This window comes from Ambystoma mexicanum, chromosome 8 (assembly GCF_040938575.1).
Source record: "Ambystoma mexicanum isolate Mex_15411 chromosome 8, UKY_AmexF1_1, whole genome shotgun sequence".
NCBI lineage: Eukaryota > Metazoa > Chordata > Amphibia > Caudata > Ambystomatidae > Ambystoma > Ambystoma mexicanum.
The window spans coordinates 1,181,387,139-1,181,401,091 of record NC_090929.1 but is presented as its reverse complement, the minus strand read 5'-3'; the positions used below and the strand labels follow the sequence as shown (position 1 = coordinate 1,181,401,091).

The 13,953-nt window shown below is 42.9% G+C and overlaps 1 protein-coding gene across 1 annotated transcript in view; it reads left to right on the top strand.

Annotated features, from left to right (window-relative positions):
* The window catches only part of LOC138472861 (interferon-induced protein with tetratricopeptide repeats 5-like), a 163,388-nt gene that overhangs the window by 78,241 nt on the left and 71,194 nt on the right, over positions 1-13,953 (top strand). The window lies entirely within an intron of this gene.

Genomic DNA, 13,953 nt, shown 5'->3' with positions numbered 1-13,953 from the left:
GAGGACATGGCCAAGGTGACCAGCAGTTTATGGACCACAAGTCCTTATGACGTGGGGTGCATAAAGAGCATAGGGGGAGGGACGATGAAGCTGAAGCCAGAAGCAAATTTTGCCAAGGGTAAAACAGTTCCCCCTAACTAAGGACGGAGATGAAGGCATTTATGAGACAATCACAGCACTGATTGAGAGAGGCATTCTGGTACCATCAGAATCCCCATGCAAAACAGCAGTGTGCCCTGTGCGCAAAGGGGGGGTCGTGGCATTTCATACAGGATTTAAGACCTCTTAACCATATTGTAGAAGCAGAGTATCCTCTAGTTGCAAACCAAGTGACAATTGTGTTCAGCATTCCAGCGGAAGCTGCCTGTTTCACGGTCATTGATTTGAAGAATGCATTCTTCTCAGTGCCACTACACCCAGACTCACAAGACTTGACCCTCTTTATGTATAGAAATCAGATGTGGAAACACACTCATTTACCACAGGGGGACTGCGAGTCACCATCTATCTTTAACAGAGTAATCCAGATGGACCTGAGCAACATACAGACGGAAAGCACAGTTTTACAGTATGTAAACGACATTTTGATTTGCAGTGAGACAGAAGACCAGTGCAGGAGGGATTTAGTGCACATGCTGACGGTGTTAGCTGACAAGGGGTACAAGGTAGACAAGGCCAAGTTACAGTATTGCCAGAAGGAGGTGCTGTACATTGGACAGACAATATCCAAGGATGGCCGACAGATCACCCCGCAGAGAGAAGAGACAATACGCAAAACTCTTCAGCCAACCACAGTGAGAGAGATGCAACAGTTCTTACGGTTATGCATCTACTGCAGAGCATGGGTCTTCGACTATAGCACATACACAAGGCCACTATTGGGCGCCCTGGAAGAGGCACAGAGGGAAACAAAGACACACGGTAGGCGGTAAGGGTTTACCGGTACCGGTATCTTACCGGTACCGGTAAATCCTTACCGCCTTACTACGAGGTCCCTTTACGGGTTGGGGAATTTAACGCCTGCTTTTTGCAGGCGTTAAAAACCAACCCGCAAAGGGACCAGTGGAGCTAATTACGGTTCCGCAATTTGCGGTACCGTAATTAGCGCCTTCCCCATTCCCATAGAGCCCTATGAGGCAAAAATGGGAATGGGGAAGGGCAATGGTGGAAGGGGGAATTACCGCCCCGCCAACCTTGGAATGGGGCGGTAATTTCCCTTTCCACCAAGGCGGTGCCGGTATTTTACCGGCATGAACCATGGCGCTAATAGCGCCATGGTTCACCGCCTTCCGTGTAATGAGGCCCACTGACATGGACCACAGAAATGACTGAGGCCTTTGAGGAACTGAAGGAAGCAATAAGCACTGCCCTAGTGCTAGGGATCCTACACTACAATAAAAATGTTTTCCTATTCTCACACACTGATGGTGTCGTGATGAAGGTAGTGCTGACACAAAAGCCAGCATGGGCCATAAGCTAATAGCTTACTACAGTGGGCAACTTGATCCGGTGATGAGAGGACATTATCCGTGCAAACAAGCTTTGGCAGCTAAGGCCTTTGCAGTGGAGAAATCAGCAGCAGTAACAATGGGGTGCACCACCACTCTTTACGTGGAGCACGCCCTCTTTGCGATACTGCGGATGTCAAAGAGCACATTGACCACACAGAGAGCATCAGGGTACGAGGTGATACTATCAAATGTAGGCTTGAAGATAGTAAGATGCAAGACTGTAAAACCAGCAACATTTTTGGCAGATGTTCTCCAGGCAGGAGACTATACACAAGACTGCACACAAAACATAGAGATGTTCAGTGAGACACGCAAGGTAGAGGAAGATGCACTTGAGGGGGGAGACTAACTCTACATCGACAGTTCTTCGACAATTGATCAGAGTGATGGGGTCAGACATGATGGGACTGCAGTATTAAGACTCAAGGATGACAGGACAAGTGAGGTGGTCGCAAGTGCACGGCTACCCTCCCGTTATTCAGCACAAGCAGCAAAACTAGTGGCTTTCATATTAGCACTGGAAAACACCGTAGAGAAGGCAGTGATGATCTATTCTGACTCCGCCTACGTGACGTCAACAGTATTCTCAGGACTTGCAGGATGGCTCAGGAGAGGGTTCAGGAGAGCAGACAAGACCACAGTGCAGCATGCGCTATTATTCGACAGATTGATTGAGGTGATTGCCTATCCAACAAGGGTAGTAATAGTGAAATGTCAAGACCACACAAAAGGGGAAAACCCGATCTCAAGAGAAAATGAAGCAGCAGATTTTGAGTCAAAATGCGCAGCGTATTTTGGGGGAATTGTGGGAACTGAGAGAGAGACAGATGGCACAAGGAGGGGCGAGAACTATGGTACTGAAGGAGGGTTGCAATATACTACCAGAGACACAGATTATGGAGCTACAGGCAGCTGCACCCAAGGAGGAGAAAGAGCTATGGGTTTGGAGAGGGTGCTCAATGTCTCCGACAGATGCTTTATGGCGACAGAACAACATAGGAAAAGTTGTCATGCCACTAGCATTATTGAAGACAGCGTTAGCACAATTTTACTATCCAACACACACAGGGAAGGAGGTCATTGCTACACGCATTGGAGAAACGTGGCTCTGCCCCAATTTAAATGAACATGTGGCCGCATTTGTGAGTAACTGCTTGACATGATAGACAATGGAGGTAGTTAGCTCATATCAACAACTTACAGCGGTGGGTCAGTCCCTATCGCTTAACATGATAAAATTAGAACACTGTCTAAAAAACAGACGATATAGTCGTGACACATAGATTTAGAAGCAATCTAGTAACGTATGTCTAATTGACATGTGTTAGATTCTATGATGATTGCAGGGGCATTTGCTATCTTGCACAAATCATAGGACCTTATGTTGGAATAGATGTTTCATCAGTCTAGTAATTGCTTGCTTATATGGAGAAAACTCGACATGTTTCAGTTCTCTAACAGTTTTTCGGAACTTTCTTCAGGAGGTGTGCCACTGTATCTTATAATGTTACAGTAAAAAGCAACGAGAAGTGCTATAAATGCATACCTCATAACGATAATCATTCTTGTTGGCAGTGTAAAGTATGAATAAGAATAAGCTATAATTGCTCTGTTTCTTTAAATAATTTAATTTTATCAGACTGGGCTAGGATAGCTAGCTACCTAGTCCTGTCGGTGTGAGTAGGTCTTGTAGAGGTCGATTCCTGAATGGAGCAGGAGTTGGTCCTCTGGGTCCGCTATTGGCTCGAAGAGGAGTCGAAAGCGACCTGCAATTTGAATTTGCATTGTTTATATGACTTGCTGTCATTGTAGTAAGACTAAATCTATAGGACGCATGAATGGAGTAAAATAATGGTTTACCTCTTCAGGGGAGGTCCTGTGCCGCTAAAGGGTTTTTCGATAGGAACGATTTTCCTTGTTATTCTTGTAGGGTGAATCTTTCCAAAGATATCGTGATGGCAGTATTATTAGGCGCTGTACTGCAGCTACAGAGAAACACAGAACAAAAACCATCTATTGGTGGGTGTCGATTATACCATTTTTAAATAGAGGTAAAACGACCTCTTTTATCTGGCTCACCTTTTATTGAATGTAGAAAGCCTTGATAGTAGTGGTCCCAGGTGGCTTTATCTTTAATTTCTAGGTGTTTGTGATCCTCAATATATGGATCAGAGTTATACCAGCCTTGCTGATCTGGGGAGGCGGGAGAGAAAAGAGTGGGAGTTTGATCACCTTGTACAGAATTGCAAAGTTTAACGAATGTCGCAAGCTGAGGCATGATTCTTCGTGTTGCTCTAGTTCTACGCTAGAGTTAAACTAATTATACGGTACTTATTTCCATATAAATGGATTTACCTTTTTTCAGTGCCTCTCCGTTCGTTCGCGCAGTTGCTCTTCATGCGCGGTAGCCGGTGACTGCAGTTAGAATCTATGTCACGGTCACCATCTTTGATTGGGGAAATTTATTAAGTCCTATTTTAGTTCATACTCTCATCTAGTCTCTTCTGACTAGTGTGCGCAAACGGCTAAACAAGGAAGGAGATATAAATCGTCATTTTAGATGTGGGTGCTCACGATTGGTAGTGCATTTTTTACGTTAATTTTACTCATGCAACAGTCATCTGATTAACCCAAAGAGGGAATCTAATTTACCCAAAAAGGATCGCTCTGAAGCGAACTTAGAGACTCAATGATTATTAACATAAGTTTTTAGTTAATGAAACTTCTATGCACCAGAGTATAAATGACGTTGGTACTGGGTCATTATCAAGGCGTGTCAACAATATTTCTTCTAGAGTTTCTATGGTTTCTTGTTGAGGTATATTTGTATACAATGAACCGATGTCTTGAGTTATTAGAAACTGGGTGTTAATATCGTAAGGAAGGTTTTCGAATCATGTTTGATGACCTCTTTGGTATCTTTAAAATAGGACTCCATTTTGGTAACATAGTTTTTTAAATAGTGATCGGCGAATTTAGATAGCGGTTCAAGGACGGAATTAATACCTGCTACAATCGGTCGTCCCAGAGGTTTTGTTAAGGTCTTATGAATTTTAGGGAGACAATAAAAGGTTGGAATAGAAGGGTCTGAGTTAATGAGAAATTTGCTTTCTTGACTGCTTATCCATCCCCTTTCTTTGGCTTTTTCAGCTTTAAGTTCGATCATTTTTAGAAGCTCTTTAGATGGATTTTCTGCCAGTTCTTTATAGTATTTGGTGTTATTTAACTAGCTTAGACATTCGTTTACGGAGTCATCTTTGTCTAAAACCACTATTCCTCCTCCTTTGTCAGCTCTTTTTATTATGATTTCGTCATTTTTAGAAAGATTATCTACTGCATCGAGTTCTTGGCGACTTAGGTTCTGGAAGACAGGGTTGTTTTTCTTTTCCAGTACCTCTATCTCTTTCAAAACTTGTTTTTCATATATAATGGACTCTGGAGAGTAAGAATGGCTGGGGGGGGCAAAACTACGACGGATTTTTTAGGCCAGTATAGTTTTTAATCTGTGTTGTCACTGTCTCGTTAGTTGTATCAGCTTTTCTTTTAGATGGATCTTTTGCATCAATTTGTGAAAATCGTTGTGAAAGAGAAAAGGATCATGTTTCTTATTGATTACGTAGCCCAAACCTTTGTTTAGGACTAATTCTTCTTTTTCAGTGAGTTTGTATTTGGATAAATTAACTAGGAGCGATTGCCGCTCCTGGTTTGACGTTGGTCGTTGTTCCAGTTGCCCCGATTGGGGCCTTGTTGCAAAAAATTCCTCGATTTATTTCCCTGATTGATTTGTCCTCTTCTGTTGTTACATCGTCCTCTTTGAGGGGTGGTACTCCCTGTAGCCGTGTTATCTGGGTCACTGCTGCTGTTGCTAGAGCTGAATGAAGTTGCTCTGAATCGGACTCTACGGTTCTGATTAGGATTCTGTGGTCTACTACCTTGTTGCCCTGTGGTCTTGTAGCCATCTTTAGTATAAGGATAGGCTTTCTCATGGGAGTATTTTGTGAGGTCTTTCTTTAAATGTTGTATCCGTTCTAAGGTATTACTTTGTTTAAACTCTTTCATGTCCTTTTCAATTTCCTCTAGTCTCTTTTTTAAGGCCTCGATTGATATAGTCTTTTTTATATCTTCTTCCATTTTGGTTAAATCAATTTCTATTTTCTGTGCTACTTCTTCCTTACAATATTAACACCCAGTTTCTAATAACTCTAGACATCGTTTCATTGTATACAAATACACCTCAACAAGAAACCATAGAAACTCTAGAAGAAATATTGTTGACACGCCTTGATAATGACCCAGTACCAATGTCATTTATACTCTGGTGCATATAAGTTTCATTAACTAAACACTTCTTTGAATTTCAAGGCCAGTTTTATCAAAAAATAGAAGGAACGGCCATGGGAGCCACTATGGCTCCCAGTGTGGTGAATTTATACGTTGATTTTTTTGAAATAAAAGTATATTTACAACAACAATCCATTTGAAAATCATCTCCTTTCATGGGCGAGGCACATGGATGATATTATAGTCATCTGGAAAGGGTCAGAGGAAGAGGCTAAAATGTTTGTAATATGGCTTAATCAATGCAAACGCCATTTGAAATTTACCATGACTATTAAAAAAGAGGAAATACACTTCCTAGACTTGACCATTTTCCACAAAGAAGGCTTTTTACTTGTCAAACCTTACCATAAAACCACAGATAAAAACTCTCTTCTACACTATCACAGTCATCAAGTGAAACATTTGAAAGACAACTTACCCTATGGACAATATTTGCGGCTAAAAAGAAACAGTAGCACTAAGGAATCGTACGAAAAAGAAGCAGGAATCCTCTCCATAAAATTGAGAGACAGACAATATCCGAAAAATCTTATAAGAAAGGCAGCTAAAAGAGCCTACAATAACAATGGCGAATCCCTAATGGAGGACAAGGTAAAAAAATAATCGGAAGATAAAATAGTGAATGTTAATACATTCACTAACCTTAGCCTTTCCATTACCAATATAGTGCGAAAACAATGGAAGATTTTCGAGCAATCCACCATCAAACTTCCATGCCTGCTTTTTGCCTATAGGAAATCCACCACCATAGTCAACAGGGTGAGTAGCAGTAAATTCAGAGGCAAACAACCACAAGTAGAAAACCTTACCAAAGCGTGGGGCCTAAGTCTGATCATTAGTCACTATCCCTGTGGACAATGTTCAGTGTATAAATTCACAAATAAATCTAAAGAAATTGAGATTGGCCTAGTAACACCTTGGCAACAGTTGCAATTTACTAACTGCAACTCTGAGTTTGTCATTTATATGATAACATGCCCGTGCAAACTTAACTACATAGGAAAAACGATCCGGAAAATAAAAACTCGGATCATAGAACACATGAGCTGCATTAAAAATAAAACCTTAATGGCACCCATGGTGAAACACTTTCAAGAACAGAACCATTTGAGTGAAGACTTGCAACGGACAGTCCTTTTAACACTCAGAGGGAATGATATCACTAAGAAGAAAAAAATGCTCTTAGAAAAAGAACAGAGACTTATCTTTCAGACTAAAAGTGACCAAAAAGGGCTCAATGAAGCCATTGAGTGGCATAAAATGTAACAAAATTTAAATAATTTAAACAAATCTATAAATCTAAAAATCTAAAACTAAAAATTCAACAAGTTATACTATACCGTGCATTTAGTACAAAGCCAATCTATTAAAAGCTATAGTGAGAGTGTTTGTGATCTCCAATCTATATTGGATGCAGATTTCCACATGAATTACTGCGTATAGAAAGAAACTTTTAGTTTACATATAATAAAGGTGCCACTACCTATTCCTCATTAATCAAATCCACTCCAGTTATAGAGACTTCGATATGTTAATAATCATCGAGTCTCTAAGTTCGCTTCAGAGCGATGCTTTTTGGGTAAAATAGATTCCCTCTTTGGGTTAATCAGATGACTGTTGCATGAGTAAAATTATCGTTAAAAATGCACTACCAATCACAAGCACCCACATCTAAAATGGCGATTTAGATCTCTTTCGTTATTGAGCCGTTTGCGCACACTAGTCAGAAGAGACTAGATGAGAGTAATAACTAAAATAGGACTTAATAAGTTTCCCCAATCAAAGATGGCGATCGCGACATAGATTCTAACTGCAGTCGGCGGCTACCGCGCATGAAGAGCAACTGCGCTAACGAACGGAGAGGCAATGAAAGAAGGTAAATCCATTTATATGGAAATAAGTACCGTATAATTAGTTTAGCCCTAGCGTAGAACTAGAGGAACACGAAGAATCATGCCGCAGCTTGCGACACTCGTTAAAATTTGCAATTCTGTTCAAGGTGATCAAACTCCCACTCTTTTCTCTCCTGCCTCCCCAGATCAGCAAGGCTGATATAACTCTGATCCATATATTGAGGGTCACGAACACCTAGAAATTAAAGATAAAGCCACCTGGGACCACTACTATCAAGGCTTTCTACATTCAATAAAAGGTGATCCAGATAAAAGAGGTTGTTTTACCTCTATTTAAAAACGGTATAATTGACACCCACCAATAGATGGTTTTTGTTCTGTGTTTCTCTGTAGCTGCAGTACAGCGCCTAATAATACTGCCATCACGATATCTTTGGAAAGATTTACCCTACAAGAATAACAAGGAAAATCATTCCTATCGAAAAACCCTTTAGTGGCAGAGGGCCTCCCCAGAAGAGGTAAGCTAGTATTTCACTCCATTCATGCGTCCTGTAGATTTAGTCTTACTACAATGACAGCAAGTCATATAAACAATGCAAATTAAATTTGCAGGTCGCTTTCGACTCATCTTAGAGACAACAGCGGACCCAGAGGACCAACTCCTGCTCCATTCAGGAATCAACCTCTACAAGATCTACTCACACCGACAGGACTAGGTAACTAGCTATCCTAGCCCAGTCTGATAAAATTAAATTATTTAAAGAAACAGAGCAATTATAGCTTTTTCTTTTTCTTGTTTCTTTTGTTTCATATCAACAGCTGAAGAAAGGACATTCAAGTTTGATACTTTACACTGCCAACAAGAATGATTATCGTTACTGAGATATGCATTTATAGCACTTCTTGTTGCCTTTTACTGTAACATTATAAGATACAGTGGCACAACTCCTGAAGAAAGTTCCGAAAAACTATTAGAGAACTGAAACATGTCAAGTTTTCTCCATCTAGGCAAGCAATTACTAGAGTGATGAAACATCTATTCCAACATAAGGTCCTATGATTTGTGCAAGATAGCAAATGCCCCTGCAATCATCATAGAATCTAATACATGTCAATTAGAGATACGTTACTAGATTGCTTCTAAGTCTATGTGTCACGACTATATAGTCTGTTTTTTAGACAGTGTTCTAATTTTATCATATTAAGCGATATGGGCTGACCCACTGCTTTTTTAAGTTATAAAAATGTGTTTTTCTACTAAACCGACTATTAATAAACTATTTAATATGTATTTCTTACAGCACTGATTTAATGATTGTTGACTGTAAGTTGTTGATATGAGCTAACTACCTCCATTGTCTATCATACTCTCTTTCCCGATAAAAGGTAGAGCTACTACTCTAGTAGTACTATTGGGCTTCCCCCCTTTTGTTTATTGGTAACTGCTTGACATGTCAGCCGTTTACAGCAGGCCATACCTTGAGAGTTGTGAGAGGAGCCATACCAAAACCAGTAGGCCCATTTCTACATTTACACGTAGATTACGTGGATATGATCCAAGTCTGCCAAGGATACCGCTACATGATAAGGGTTGTCTGCCCTTTATTTAGGTGGATCGAGGCCGGTCCCTGTTCACATGCTGACACCCTTAGAGCGGCCAGGTTCAAGGTCCGTGAGGTTTTCCCGAGGTGGGGCGTGTATGAGGTCCTACGGTCTGACAATGGCCCTCACTTCGCCAATGAAATGTTTCAGCACATCACAGCCCTGCTAGGCATGATATGATATGATATGATATGATATGGCATTTGTAACGCGCTTATACACAAGTGTTTCAACATAAATTCACCTGTGCGTATCACCCGCAAGCAAATGGAGTGTGTCAATGCTTGAATGGACTCCTAAAGGAGTACATAGCCAAGACCCAGCAAAGCACCAAGAAAAATTGGTTGCACTGTTTGCCCCTCACATTGTTTGCACTGCGCAATAAACCAGGGTCCGACCTCCATTTAACAGCCCATGAGGTGGTGACGGGACGGGGCATGCATGTTCCCCTGGCTCCTCCAACAAGGGCACTGAAAGACTGTGAGAAGAGTGCAGATATGTTAGGACAAGAAATGTATGAGTACATTATTTCCCTGGAGGATAGTGCTTCTTCTATCTCTCACCAGATACAGCGAATCCAGGGGGGCCGAGAAGACATCGAAGAGATCGACTGCGACAATGCTGCACATGACTGTGAACTCAAAAACTCTGTGAAAGTCAGTGATATTGTTCTCTTGCGCAACCATATAAGGCAATGGAACGCACCCCGATTTACCGGCCCTTATGTGGTCGAAGAGGTGGCAGACCGTGCTGTCAAGTTAGAAGGCAAAACCATTTAGAACCACCTGCAGGACATCAAGCCCTACAAAGCAGTGGCCTCACCTGGCAACATAGTCTCTGTGACCGACAGGGTCAACGTTCAGCACCTAGACGAGCTGCAAGTACTTTCTGAACTTACACGACTAGGTAGACCCGGACACCCCATTGTCACACGATCACAAGCAGCAGAAGCAGCGACTGAAATACTTGTACAAATTGACTAATGATACACTGCATGTTTGTTATTTTCCCTTTCCACACGCACAGGGCCTATGTGAATGTCGTGGGGATTGTACTGTTTGTTTCACCCATGTTACCTTCCACCTGTCACTCAGACACTTTCTCTAATCAATTTGTCCACGCTGTAAGGAGACCCAACCACTTCAGAGCACGATCCCCTGGAGTATATTATCTTGTCTTCGTAAAGTACTTGGCCCAAACAGACCCACAGCTTGAGCACGGTGAGCCCCCAGTGCTGGCCACATTAAGCGACCCATCAGTAAGAAAGGTCTGGGAGGAGGTTTTTGCCTTTGCCATCAGTGATTATTTGGTTCGAAGGGCTAAGGGGTACTTACAACACTAACACAGTTACGCACTTCTTTGCGCATTTCAGGCAGGCAACTGTATCACCGGGTTGCAAGGGTCAAGCAGCGTAAGTGGAAATGAAGGGAACAATAAAGAACATTATCATCATGTAGTGTCTATTAATTCCCAGTGGATTGATGGGATTCATATTCTGTCAATTATATGTTGTTGTTACTGCTACCGTTGTACCCTCTACTAACATTCCCCCGACCCAAGCAGGTGGAACGGCCATGTCAGGTAAACAAGAGAACACTGCTGATAAGATAAGGAGAGGTAAGCAGAGTGTTGACACAGAGATGAAGGGAGTAGACATGTATCTCACTGACACTGCTTGAGTGTCTAACAACATGTGGTACAAACACATGACAAAAGTAGGTAAGGAAACCACCGGGGATAGCTGTTATGTCTGCTCTTTAATCCCGTATGCAATGAGTGCCTCTAGAATGTTCATAGCAACTGAAATACTAGCAGCAAGAGCACAGTCCCTGATGTATCTCGCAATGCTGCAAATGCGAGGAAGATATCAAGGGAAGTCAGGAACATTGAGATGGATATCCAAAGGAATATTCCCATACGAAGATAATTACATAAAGACATTAGACATGATGAACAACTATTGGCAGCTAGACGAAGCTATACAATATATAACTGATGGACCTGAGAAGGGAGAAACAAATCACATTGAAGGAACTGCCATGCCCCTGAGCAAGGGTGAATGAGGTAGGAGGAGAGCTTGGATCCTGGGAGAGGCCACAGATACTAGTGTATGGACGAGTGTACAATAACGATGGATAGCAGGATGGAGTGGTGGGAAGCAAGGCACTGACACTAGCCCAGTCATCAGTGAACAAGGTGTAGGAAGAAAATGACAAGTGCCTGAACGAATGGGACGTGAGTGCAAAGTTACTGAGAGAATGAAGCTGGACCAATGCCGATAATTCCTCTGAAGACACCAGCCCTGTGCTATCAGAATAATGGCGAGGTTGAAGTTGGCGAGAGCGTGGGGTGCAAAACAATTTAACAACTCACAGCTATGAAGGCGGGAACAGCAGCACTGATGGATCACTATTGGGCTTGCGGATCGAAAGGATACGACAAGCTACCACCTGATTGGGGAGGAGTTTGCTCGTTGGTACACATCAACATGCCTTCATTGGTAGTACTAAGAAAGGATGTAAAGCTCGGTGAATTTCCAAAAATGAACAACAATAAGTGAAGGAAGAGGTTGGTTAAGGTGGCACCAACAGTCAAGCCTGAGAAGACAGAGAACAGAGAAGGATTGAGCAGAGTGAACGGGGGAGGGAATTATTTCTCAGAAGCATCAGAAACGGCACTCAATGAGATCCCAGTGGAGCATAGTCTGTTTTGCAGGACACAGGTGTTGTTCACATCAATAATACCATTGGTGCAGACATATACAAATGCCAAGTGGTTACATATCACTTGCTGTGAGCTGATGGTAATGATTAACTCTACTGTGAATGGGTTCAACGCAATAAAGGAAGAGCTGAGAGCAATATGGTTGGTGGCGTTCCAGAATAGATACGTTCTGGATCTCCTCACGGCTATGGAAGGAGGAGTTTGAGCAAAGATAGGGAGTTCCTGTTGCACAATCAAACCTGCCATGTTGCTGACATCATTAGAGACACCACGACTAAGCAGCGTTAGACATGAAGCACACATGCCATCAGCACTCCGGGACATAAACACACACTTGAATACATGAAGAACACGGGCGTACAGTTCCATAGCTAGAGGACAGACACATACACATACTGTCATTGCTTTTATTATTTTTGCCATTAGCTAAACGCAGCAACGCAGACCACAAGAAGCAAGAGATCCTGGTCAAAGCTTGCAGATGCTTATAGGCGAATAACCCTTTGGAGCTGCAGGAGCCCCTATGGGACCTGATAGAACCAAGTGCAACTAACCCATGGAGAATGTAGTATAGCAGCACATTGTATAAACCACACTATAATGGTTTAGGAAAAGTACAGCAGGCCACAGGCCTCTCAGCAAGAGCCGAGCTGAGCTGAATTCAGGCTGGATAAAGAGCAAAACGTCAGAGACAGGACCCGCTGCCAAGGCCACAAGATACGGATGACATTCCATTCCCTGGATGACAAAAGCACCAGCTGCAGTAAATAAGAATAATTCCTCATAATTCAGAGCTGCACAGCTCAGAATCAAGGTCTGCGAACATGTGACCCAACTAACGCAGACAATGGTCAGCGACCAGCGCTGGGAAAGTGAGCCGATCTCAGACAGAGGACTGCAACAAAGATGCTACAATGTGAGACAAGTGTTGCACCAAGCAAAAAGAGCATTCTCATAGACTAAGGTGGTACACACAAGTTACAATGCAGACACATAGTCATTCTTATTACTGTAAGGGAGGAAGGGTCTCCCAAGCCCCCCTTCATTCCTAATGACGCACACGGTATGCTCATTCCGTGGTTAACAGTGCACCTCTGGCCAAGGTGTAGGATAGACCATTGAACGACACATAACTGTGCATGGCCTATGAGCCGCGAGACTCCATTCTGTATTAGTTACTGACTCCATTCTCTACTAGGCCACATGTAAACACTGAGTATTAGCCTGCACCTCTCCCTCTAGTCGCCGCGCACAGCCAGCGTGCCAACCCCCCACCTCCTCCCCACTGCCGTCTCTGCGGCTGGCCTGTTCTCACAGAAGCTTGGGCACGAAATGTAACAGGCTAAACACTGTATCTCTCCTCATCCCTTTTACATCACTGCCCTGTGTGTGTGACCGGGCCGGAGCCTGGTCCTGGAAAAAAACATCTGTCTCCACAAACCTGCCTAAGCACCCGCAGACCCCTCCTAAAGAAATATAGACCACAAGCCCTCTAACCCCACACCTCTTTATTGTAACAGTTGCATGCCCCTCGCCCCTGTGCCACTCGAGCTCACCTCCATATCACTAATCCCATGCGGCCAAATATTCTTCTTGTACTAACAAAGAGTAAAACACACGCATTTAGATTCAAAGAGATGTTCGATTCATGTGTTTTTGAAATACTGTGTTAGATAAGGCACCTGGGCCAATGTACCCTCACTCTGTTATGCTCACCTTGTCTCTGCGGAGGCGTTGGGGCACAGTTGCAGCCCTCCCGGGAATTAGATCACCCTCTTCTGGTTTCATCCTCTGCGGATCAGCTGTGGGTGGCAACAATCGGTGGCATTGCTCCTGGTAAGTGTGAATGATGAGCTCTCCGTCATGCTACTTCTGGCAGGGGTGCTTGTTGATGGAACTGAGTTCCTTCACTGATTCCACAG